The sequence below is a fragment of the Pongo abelii genome, chromosome 5 (genome assembly GCF_028885655.2).
Source record: "Pongo abelii isolate AG06213 chromosome 5, NHGRI_mPonAbe1-v2.0_pri, whole genome shotgun sequence".
NCBI lineage: Eukaryota > Metazoa > Chordata > Mammalia > Primates > Hominidae > Pongo > Pongo abelii.
In genome coordinates this window covers 46,447,263-46,459,431 of record NC_071990.2, presented here as the reverse complement: position 1 = coordinate 46,459,431, position 12,169 = coordinate 46,447,263, and the positions used below count along the sequence as shown (strand labels likewise).

General features: G+C 43.1%; 1 pseudogene; it reads right to left on the bottom strand.

Annotated features, from left to right (window-relative positions):
- Positions 1-6,786: 6,786 nt before the first annotated feature.
- On the bottom strand, positions 6,787-7,928 carry LOC100454910 (actin, cytoplasmic 2-like; annotated as a pseudogene).
- Between the last annotated feature and the right edge of the window lie 4,241 nt (positions 7,929-12,169).

The window sequence follows — 12,169 nt, the reverse complement described above, 5'->3', positions numbered from 1 at the left end:
CTTTAAAGTTTAAGAAGTACTCAAGATCAAGGGCCTAATATATCCCCAGCAGGGCTATGATTGCAGAGCACATACTTTTAACTACCTCTGTGTATGAAATGCCCATCAAAAAAAAGTGCTCTAAGCATATAATTTTCCTCCCCCCAGCAATTCATTTGACTGAGCTTCCTCCTCTGTTCCTGTCCGCAATCCATTCTTACCCACTGTGCTGGCCTTGCTGTTTCTGATAGAATCTCCAGGTATTGCTGCTATGCTCCAGGTTCTGATAAAGTTCCACTCAGGGTCATTCCAAATATCTCTATTAAAAGTGCTTCTGAATAAGCTACAATGTGATTTCCAGAAAGGCAATTATCCCAGGAGCACACCAGTGTTCTGAGAAGTAGCCACTCCTAGCTTTACTGGGAGTAACAGGATGGTCTCAGACAGGCATTAGTGCCAGAAGCTGCCATGTAGATAATCTTTCCCTGAGAATGAAGGCAATCAGGAGAAAAGAAGAGCTGATATGCTGAAAGAGAAGAAGAGGGATGGGAAGTGACTTTAACCTTATTATTTGAGTGCCTAGATCAAACTATACCTGATGCTCATATCCCCTGCACTTTTCAGATGCCTGCAGCAACAGATTTTCCTCTTCCTCAAACAAGTTTAAGTGGGGTTTCTTCACTCTCCACTGAGTGGCTGACTGAAAAATAAAGAAAACATAATAGATACATATATAAAGACCTTTATTTATTTATTTATTTATTTATTTATTTTTTGAGACAGGGCCTCACTCTGTCACCCAGGGTGGAGTCCAGTGGTGTGATCACAGCTCACTGAAGCCTCAACCTCCTAGGTTCAAGGGATTCTGCCACCTCAGCCCCTCCAAGGTAGCTGGTACTACAGGTGTGCACCACCACACTGGGCTAATTTTTTGTATTTTATTTGTAAAGATGGGATCTCACTATGTTGCCCAGGCTAGACAACTCCTAGGCTCAAGTGATCCTCCTGCCTCAGCCTCTGAAAGTGCTGGGATTACAGGTATGAGCCACCATGCCCGGTCACTGTTTGTTTTAAAAATGCAAATGCACAGGGAGAAAGAGAATAGTCTGGAGAAGAGATAATGGAAGTTTGAGAGCCTTAGTTAATCAGCAACTCAGTATGTGTAAATACAGGGGAAGGGCAAAATCTGCTGTCTATGAGTTTCTGTTTAAAATGGTAGATGAAGCACATATATTTATTGCCCATCCAATCCCCAGAAATCTCCTGGAAATTACACAGAAGGTCATCAAAGGGAATATATATAATAGCCCTGCAACCCAATAAAGCATATCAACAGCTGTCTAGAAAATCTAAGCCACTTCTGGAATGCAGAAAGAAGTCTAACAGAGAAGCTAGAACTGACACAGCCTCAACAGAAGACATGGAGAGATGAAGGCTACAGTGGATATGCGAGCCATTCTTTCCAGCTGCGTCTAAGAGGCAATTCAAGCTTAGAGTCAATAAATATGAAAAGAAGTGTCAGGAAGTTAAAGATATGCATTAGAAAGAGTTGGAGCCAATTGAGCCCATCATCATCACTATTGCTGGCCCCATTTGCAGAATTGCCCCAAGGCCAAATTCCTAGGACTTGTCTTACCTGGTAAGGACTCCTAATGGGATTTGGGGAGCCCATCAGAGCCTCCGTAATCATACCTGACCTCCACTGAACACATGAATGAGAAAAAAAGTTTACTTCCTAGTTATGACGGAGCATATTTCCCAGTATCTTCACTGAAGAAGTGGAGCATGGAAGGTAAGTTTTACAAGATCTTGCATGTCTGAAAATGTCTTTATTGCACCTTCACACTTGCATAATAGTTTGATTTGTGGAAATTTATTCAGAGTTTTGATGGCATCACTCCATTGCTTTCCAGCTTCTAGAAGGCCTATGTCATTCTAAATTCTGACCCTTTTACGTAAACTATATTTTCTCCTGGAAGCTTTTAGGGCTGCTTTGTCTCAACTGCTCTGAGTTTCATGTATTTGATTCCTTATAAGTCCTTTCAATCTAGAAATTCATATCCTTCCATTGTGGACATTTTTCTTGAAGAGAGTGTATTAGTTCATTCTCGTGCTGCAAACAAAGACATACCCAACTGGGTAATTTATAAAGGAAAGAGGTTTAATGGACTCATCATTCAGCATGGCTGGGAAGGCCTCACAATCATGGTGAAAGCCAAAGGAGAAGCAAAGGCACGTCTTACACAGCGGAAGGCGAAAGACAACTTGTGCAGGGGAGCTCCCATTTATAAAACCACCAGATCTTTTGAGACTTATGTGCTACCATGAGAACAGTGTGGGAGAAACCACCCCTATGATTCAATTATCTCCACCTCGCCCTGCCCTTCCCATGTGCTGTTTATTATGACTCAAGATGATATTTAGGTAGGGACACAGGAAACCATACCAAACAGCTTATTTGAAACGTTCCTCCCCTATATCTATCTCATTGTTCCCTCCTATTATTTGAAGGATATCTACTAGTTGGACCTTAAGTCTTCCAAAATTATGCTCAAATTCCTGTTTTCTTTCTCTACAATTTTCTATCTCTTTGACTTTTTGGCTCTATTTTTCTGGGAAATTTCTGCAACATTATCTTTCAACACTTTTATTTATTTTTCTTTCTGTTGACATGTATTTAATTTCTGAGAGGATTTTTTTCTTCCTGAATGTTTCTTTTCTATTACCTCCTGCTTTTTCTTTTTTTCTTTCTTTCCTTTTTTGAGACAGGGTCTCACTCTGTCACCCAGCCTGGAGTCCAGTGGCACGATCATGGCTTACTGCAACCTCAACCTTCCCAGGCTCAGGTTATACTTCTGTCTCAGCCTCCCAAGTACCTGGGACTACAAGCATATGCCAACATCGTTGGCTAATTTTTGTATTTTTTGCAGAGATGGGGTTTCTCCATGTTGTCCAGGCTGGTCTCGAACTCCTATGTTCAAGTGATCTTCCTGTCTTGGCCTCCCAGAATGCTGGGATTACAGGCATGAGCCACTGTGCCCAGCACCACCTGCTCTTGTTTTATGAATACAATATCTTCTTTTATCACTCTGAAGATAATATTTTTGTTCATTTTTGTTCTTATTTCCTCCACATTCTTTTTTCCTGTTTCCTTTTTTCTTTCTTTATTTGTTTCTTTCTTCCTTTCTCACTCTTTCTCTTTCTCAGTTCTATCTCTCTCTCTCTCTTCCTGTTTGAACAGTGGTTCTTAATAGGAAGAGATTTTAGTCCTGAGGGCAATGTCTGGAGATGTATTTGGTTGTCTGCCACAACTGGGAATTTGCACTACTGGGATCCAGTAAGTAGAGGCCAGGGATACTGCTAAATATCTTACAATGCACAGCATAACAAGGATTATCCAGCCCCAAATATTAGTAGCGTTGAGATTAGTAAAACCTTGTTTAGAGGCTTTTCTCAAATGTCTTATTGTCCTTGATTGCTTGCTTGTATTTTAGGGAAACACTGAAAAGTGTGATTGGATTGATTGTGTGATTATGAGGGGAGATTGTTGACTGAATTTCACAGTGGGTTGATCTGGATATGCAGTTTCACTGTGGGACTTGTAACTCTACGTTTATAGCTTTTCTCTTTGGCTAATCAGTTTATTCAGAGAAGAGTCATTCAATCTCCTGCCTGGAGAGTTTAAGTCTAGCGGCCAATATTCCAGGAGCTTACAGAAAAGGGAGCCACTCAGTATGCAGAGTGTCTTCAGTACAGTCTCATACCCACCTCAGCTGTAGCTAGCATCCCTGGTACCCAATTCTTCCTGGTTTTGTCTCTCCAGGGAATCTGGCCTCTAGTCATCTTCTCAGGTGGAAAGGGGATGGGGGAGTCATCTAGGATTCTAGTTGCCTTTTATTCTATATGTCAAACAATCTATTTTTAGTCCTACCTTCACCCCACTTTCAGAGTTACCTGGCACCTAAAATTACTGAGCTTCTTTCCTTTGCATCATCCCCCTGGGTTGCCTCCTGAGGAGGCTGATGCAAAGAAACCTGCTTAGACTTCAGCTGTCTCTAATCTGTGAAGTAAGCAACAAACTTTCTTCAGCGTTCTAGCTTCCAAAATGTTGTTGCTATTCTTCCTGTCCTTGTGGGCTTATAACATTCTTCCTTTTTCTAACAAGGTTTTGAAGAGAGTAAAAATAAACTATGAGTTTAATTGACCATGTGCAGCCAGAACTCTGAATGACTTTCTTTCATAGTCATTTTCTTCACTAGAAATATCATTGATTATCCCCCAGACTGCCTGAGGACTCAGAGTCCTCTTGAAAGAAACATTCTACTTCATACTCATTCATACCCTCTCATCTCAATGTATGAAAATTGAATTCATACAATTCCTGAAAAGAGACTTGCAGTTCTTCTCTCAATGGGATGTGTCCCAATAAGAAATGTGTCAGAGATGAGACAAGCAAATGTAGCCAGAGATGAGATAAGCAAATGTAGATGTTAAATCTCTATCAGTTTCCCATAAATGGTAACAGTGCTGGGAGAAAGTTTTCTAACAGCCTATACTTTTCTCAAGGCCTTACAGGTGACATCCTTTAGAACAGTAATCTACCCTGGCCTACGGAGGTATATTATTTATTTTGTTGTTTTGTTACAACTCATAATCCCTAGATAGCTCTCATTCAGGCCTTTGGCTAGACCACTGCTATCTATTGGTAGTGCCAAGGCAACATGTTGAAAAGATAACATCGAGGAAAAGAAACCAGAGAAAAGTTAGCATCTAGCTCTGTTCACTTAAGGAATATCAACTAATATTTCTATTAAATATTTTGTTCCCTGTGCTGTCCTTTACATGAATTTTTCCTCAGTTAAACCTCAAGACCATCTCATAAAGTTGATTCTTATTAGTATTCCTTCATTTTTAAGATGAGGAAGGCTAGATAAGCAAAAGTTAAATAAATAGCTTAAAGCTTCAAGGTCAGGTAGTCTGAGTCCAGAGCCTACAGTTTTCAACACTGCACTGCACCCGACATTTGGACAAGAAGAAGAAAGGGTAGAGTGGCCATAGCTACAGCCAGCCTGTACATTGTCATCGTGCCTCAAGGTTTATAAAATGCTGTCACACATGTTGTAGTATTTGAACTCATTGAACACCGCAGGAAGCTAGCTAATGCCAAGAGTGAAGTACCCTACACCAGAGAGCTTGGCAGAAATAAAACAAAGAGTGAAATCTCCAGGAGGCTGAAAGGGGTGCTTAGGCATTGCTGTTCACTCCTGTCCTCGTATGAGCCTTAGCCCTGCTGTGTCTGTTACCAGCACAGTGATTTCCACCATAGCATACAGTCTCAGTCTCAGTTTGTGTGGAACATTGTTTCTATTCCTGGAACGGTGGGCAGATCTTGCCAGCAGTGGTGTACTCAGGTAAGTTGAGTTGGGACCCTTGCTGGCTCTCCTTGCCATGCTTTGTTTCTGAAATTGTAGAGTGGAGGGTAGCATTGGGATCCTTGATTCATAGATCCACAGGCAGAAAGAAACATGAGAAAGACTAGGGTTCAGTGTCCTATGCCCAGACAGGGCTGTATCAGACCTATTCAGGCCCAGAGTTAGCTAACCTACCAGTCATAAATACTGGAGGAAAATCTTAACAAAATGACTGAGGTATAAAAATGCAGATGTGTAAAATGTGGGTCCCTTTTTTTTTTTTTTTTTTTTTTTTTGGAGACACGGTCTCACTCTGTTACCCCGGCTGGAGTGCAGTGGCACGATCATGGCTCACTGCAGCCTCAACCTCCTGGGCTCAGGTGATCCTCCCACCTCAGCCTCCCAAGTAGCTGGGACCACAGGTGCTAGCCACTGTGCCTGGCTAATTTTTGTATTTTTTGTACAGAGGGTTTCACCATATTGCCCAGGCTGGTCTTGAACTCCTGGGCTCAAGTGATGTGCCTACCTCAGCCTCCCATAGTGCTAGGATCAAGATTAAGGAGTGACTGGGCAAGTCCAAGCAGCTAGCCAGCCTTGGGTTCTGCAAGTATGGCTGTGATTTTATGCCATTGGTTCTGGTGGTCGTCTTCTCCAGGTTAAATATGAATAGGGACAATTCTGGGTCCTATGGCTGTCTAAGGACAGCAGCAAAGATTCAAGGAATCTCTGGTGGTTGTCAGCCCAATTCAGGAAGATCAGGTCGGGGGGATTCTAAGAACATGGAAATCCCCCATCCCCTTCTCTGCTTCTGGGGACAGGTTGCCTGTCATTACCCACTGGGCCTTTCCTTCCCTGCCCTTTTTTCCTCTCTCTTTCCTGTACCCTTGAAGATAAAAGTTGGAGCCTGCTTTTTAAGATAAAAGTTGGAGGACTTTTCCAACCCTGACAGACTGGTAGGACAGAAACAACTGGTTCAGGGACCCTTGCCAGCCTCTAGAGAAATTCCAGCACACACAGCCCTGGCACATTAATACCCTGCACAGATCAGAGACGGCTGGCCACGCAGACTCACCAAGCCACAGACTTGTCTTCCACAAGCACATTCTTACCTCAGCCATGAAGTGACCAAGCCACGTGTACTAAGGGGTGAAATCAAAGATATGTACAAGGTATTAAACAAATACCAAGGGCAACAGTTATCTGGAATACAAAGTCAAAATAAGCAACAAGTTCTATGCTCCAGTGCTGATATCAGATACAAGCTTCAAGGACAATTTCTTTTCAAAGGCTTATTCCAGTATCGTGAGGCTAGCATGAGGTGTATGCATTTGCCAGGGGCAAATTTATACTTCTGAATTAATCCACGCAGCAAATGCTATGCATCTGCTCGCAGTCCATTTAGAAGCATTTGCAGTGGACAATGGAGGGGCCCGACTCATTGTACTCCTGCTTGCTAATCCACATCTGCTGGAAGGTGGACAGTGAGGCCAGGATGGAGCCACTGATCCACACGAAGTACTTGTGCTCTGGGGGCATGATATCTTGATCTTCATGGTGCTGGGTGCCAGGGCAGTGATCTCCTTCTGCATCCTATTGGGGATGCCAGGGTACATGGTGGTGCCACCAGACAGCACTGTGTTGGCGTACAGGTCTTTGGGGATGTCCATGTCACACTTCATGATGGAGTTGAAAGTACTTTCATGGATGCCACAGGATTCCATGCCCAGGAAGGAAGGCTGGAACAGTGCCTCGGATACCGGAACTGCTCATTGCTAATAGTGATGACCTGGCTGTCAGGCAGCTCATAGCTCTTCTCCAGGGAGGAGGAGGATGCAGCAGTGGCCATCTCCTGCTAGAAGTCCAGGGCAACATAGAATAGCTTCTCCTTGATGTCGCGCACTATTTTCCACTTGGCAATGGTGGTGAAGCTATAGCCGCACTAGGTAGGGATCTTCATGAGGTAGTCAGTAAGGTCCCGGCCAGCCAGGTCCAGATGCAAGATGGTGTGAGGGAGGGTGTGGCCCCCTTAGATGGGCACTGTGTGGGTGACCCCATCTCCAGAGTCCATGACAATGCCAGTGGTGCAACCAGAGGTGTCGAGGGTCAGCACGGCCTGAATGGCCATGTACTGGGTGAATGGCCTGTGTGTTGAAGGTGTTGAAGGTCTTAAACATGATCTGAGTCATCTTCTCCCTGTTGGCCCTGGGGTTTACCGGGACCTCGGTCAGCAGCACCACCTGCTCCTCCAGGGCCACGCGCAGCTCGTTGTAGAAAATATGGTGCCAGGTCTTCTCCATGTCGTCCTAGTTTGTAATGATGCCGTGCTTGATGGGGTACTTCAGGGTCAGGATGCCGCACTTGCTCTGGGCCTGGTCATCCATGTAGGAGTCCTTCTGGCCCATGCCCACCATCACGCCCTGGTGCTGGGGGTGCCCGATGTTGGAGGGGAACATGGCTTGGAGGGCATTGTCCCAGCAAAGCTGCTTTTCACATGCTGGAGCCATTGTCAATGAAGAGCACGGGGATCTCTTCTTCCATTCCCACTGGTGGAGGAGCACGCAGCAGCAGGAGGACATGGTGCATGTGCTGGTGGCAACAACTGAGCATCTTTATAAATCTTATCATAAAACTGAAAAATATTTTATACAATACTACATAAAAACTTTCTACCTCTTATGGAAAAAAAAATGCCTCATTACCTGATCTGTTCTCAGAGATTTCCTCAATCTCAGAGCATCAGAGAGAAGAGACCATCGTTCATTCATTCAACAAACATTTATTGAGGGTCTACTATGTACCTGTGCCAGGCCTTGGAAAGACAAGACAGCTCAGTGAAAAACACAGCCCAAGTCCCTGCCCTTACTGAGCTTACATTTTATAGGCATTTAGTGGTTAGAAAGTACTACAGACTGAATTGTATCCACCTCCAACCCCAAATTCATATGTTGAAGCCATAACCCTCAATGGGACTATATGTGGAGACAGGGCCTTTTGGTAGGTAATTAATGCTAAATGGGGTCATAAGGGTGGGGCCTTAACCCAGTAGAACTGGTGTCCTTATAAGAAGAGGAAGAGGCTGGGCATGGTGGCTCACACCTGTAATCCCAGCATTTTGGGAGGCTGAGGCGGACAGATCGCGAGGTCAGGAGATCAAGACCATCCTGGCTAACACAGTGAAACCCCGTCTCTACTAAAAATACAAAAAATTAACCAGGCATGGTCGTGGGCGCCTGTAGTCCCAGCTACTAGGGAGGCAGAGTCAGGAGAATGGTGTGAACCCAGGAGGTGGAGGTTGTAGTGAGCTGAGATCACGCCACTGCACTCCAGCCTGGGTGACAGAGCGAGACTCCTTCTCAAAAAAAAAAAAAAAGAAGAAGAAGAAGAAAAGAGATGCCAGAGACTGCTCTCTTTCCACATACACAGAGAGAAAATGCCATGTGAGGAAACAGCTAGGAGGCAGCCTGGCAAGCCAGGAAGACAGGCTTCACTGGAGCCTCACCCTGAAGGCACCTTGATCTTGGACTTCTCACCTCCAGAACTGCAAGAAAGTAAATTTTTGTCTTGCATAATACCTAGACTGTGGTATTTTATTATGAAAGCCTGAGTAGATTAACGTAAAAAGTGTCAATGGCTTCTGTAAGATAGAAGAGGAGAAACGAAAGAAAGGGAATTGCTCACAGAACAGGAACACTGAATGATTGTAATCACTATTTTGAATTTTTTAAAAGTTATTTTACAAGATCCCTTGTTCTTTATGGATTCCAGTAGAGGAAAATCTACAACTTTCCATGATACTCCGTTTGATTCCCTGGCTTCCTCAGCACCATCTACAGCCTTTTGCTGCATGGTTATGTCTAATGTTTATCTGTCTCCCGAGGCTCATATACCACTCCCATAGGATGTCTTGGCCTCATTCAGACACCAGCTGTTGCTGCTCAGAGGCTGCTGTAAATAAACTGCATTCCTCTCAGGGTTTTCTCTTTTCTCCAGTGAATCAAGTGCTTTGATTCTCAGTTCTGGTTTTAATTGACCAACCAGGTAATTTATTTCCAAATATAAGTGATCTCCCTTCGGTATTTCAGAATCGTAAAAGATAATCTGCTCTCCTTTGACTCTTGAATTAGGTAAGCATATACCCTAGCTAATGGCCATATGGGCCTATCCCCTGATTCCTCAACTAAACTCTGGGTGTTTGTATGTGTTATCTATTGCCATTTAATAAATTACCATAGTGTAATGGTTTCAACAACACACATTTATTATCTCCACATCTGTGGGTCAGGAATCCAGCTGAGCTGGGCCCCCTACTTCAGGGTCTTTCACAAGGATACAATCATATTGGTGACCAGGGCTAGGGTCTTATCTGAAAGCTCGGCTGGGGAAGGATCCACTTCCAAGCTCACTGAGGTTGTTGGCAGAATTCTGTTCCTCAAAGGCTGCTGGACTGAGGGCCTCAGTTCCCTGCTAGCTGTTGGCCAACAGCCACCCTAAGATCCTTGCCACATGAACCTCTTCTTGCTACATGGGGCTCTTGAACATGGCTATTTCCTTCACCAAAGCATGGAAGCCAAGAAGACAAATAGAGAAAATCTGCTAATGAGACAGAGGTTACATGCTTGTAACAATTATGGAAATGATAGCTCATCACCTTTGTTGTTATCCTATTAATCAGAAGCAAGTCACAGGTCCAGACCACTCAAGGGAGAGTAGGTTCATATGCAAGGAGGCAGGCATAATCAGAGATATCGGGAGGCAGGCATAATTGGGGCTGTCTCAGAAACTTCCTTCCACAGTATTGGTGAGCAGAAAAGAAGCCACTTGTATCCATTACTTATCCCTACATCTCTTCTGCTTACTTTCTTATTTCTTAAGAAAAGGAAGTTTTAGGAAGGTGATGCTGGTTTGGTTGTGATCATCAATCTTCTAGACATCATAGGTCAATTCTATGAAATTTCTCCTTCACTCCAGACACCTCTTAACATGGGCCACTTGGATGACCAATAGGTACCCTCTACTAAACCCACCTGACATGGGATGTACATAATGTCTGCCAAAAACTACCCTTCCTTTCTCAGGGAATGAGCCATACTATCAGAATTTCTCAAACCAGAAACTAAGTTACCCTGACTCCTTCCTCTCCATCACTCTCCCTTTATGGAGTAAAATATTAAGCATGTATTTCAAAAAAAAGTATAAATTATGTGGAAGGGAATCCACAAATGAGAGTAGCTATTTGGTCATTATGGAGATAGGGTAACACAACAAGGGAATTCCATGTGATTTGGGTAAATTAATTGGCATCTCTAAGATATAGTTTTCTCAACTAAGAATGGAGGGATAATAATAGCAGGCATAAATCAAGGAATTGTTGTGAAGATCAGAGGAAATTATATCTGTGAAACGCTTGTATATCTTACATTCCACAAGCCCTCTATATATGTCAGCTACTATATCAGCTGTTAGAGAACCACATTATGGCTGTCATCGTTTGCTCACTAACTCAATAGTGTCTTCTCTCTTACATTGTCCACTTTAGAGACTAAGAAGCTAATTACTCATTTTCCCAGCCTCTCTTGTAGCTGGGGCTTCCCAGGGGACAGAGTTCTCAAAAAGCTTTTGTTTTTCTGATGAGAACATCTTTCTTCCTTGAACAAAGATTCAGTGTCTGTTGTGTCAGCAACCATCTGTGTCCATGAGGTAGCAAGCATTAAGTTGAACATGAGTACACTAAGGATGGTGGAGTGGAATCCCTGAGGATTCTGTCAAACAGCAGAACCAATGCTAGCATTCAGTTACCTGAAGGCTCCTTGTTACCTAAGAATATGAAACCTCTCCACGTTTAAGCTGCTGTTGGTCAGGAATTCTGTTATTTGCAGCTGAAAGCACTCCTAACAGATATATTTGTCAGTAGCCTAGAAGTCAAATATCTGAAATTTTAAGTCCATAAATTTTGGCCAAGATCATAACCTCTGTCAACTCAAGGTTTGAAATCCTGTCTCTTTCCACACTGGATAACTTTTTATAGCGTAAATTCAGAAAAATTCTGTGGCCTCTCTAATGTTCTCTGTTTGTTCTTCTTGCTAATTTACTATATTTACCTAAAAAGTGTATCCCTAGCAGTGAAAGCAGCCCCAGATATTCAAGGCTCCAATATTATGTCAAAGAAGTAGTAAGAAGAGGAAAGGTAGCAATACTAAAAAGAGGCATAACTTCAGAAAGAGACAACAAACAAAAGAGGAAGGAGAGAAATATAGAGATATAACCATGTGCAACATCAGCCCTTGGTGTCCAAAGTTTTATTTGGTATTTTTATTTTTAGAGATGGGGTCTCATGCTGTTGCCCAAGCTGGAGTGGAGTGGCATGATCATAGCTTACTGCAGTGTTAAACTCCCTGGCTAAAATAATTCTCCAACCTCCTAAGTAGCTGAAATTATAGCACAAGCCACTGCACTAACTAGTTTGTTTGTTTGTTTGTTTTTAATAGAGATGGGATCTTACCATGTTGCTCAGGCTGACTTCAAACTCCTGATTTCAAACAGTCTCCTAAAATGCTGGGATTATAGGTGTGAGCCACTGTGCCCAGGCTAAAGTTCTTACAGTATTGATCTTAGACGTTGCCCTCAGGCATACATTTATTACGTGACTTTCTCCCACATTCTGTCTCTTCCTAAGAATTATCAAGAGGGATATTTCAGGATCATAAAAGACATATATATATATATATAGACGTCAGACAGGCAATATACAAAGTAGATAAGTGTCTATCCAATGTAAGTTA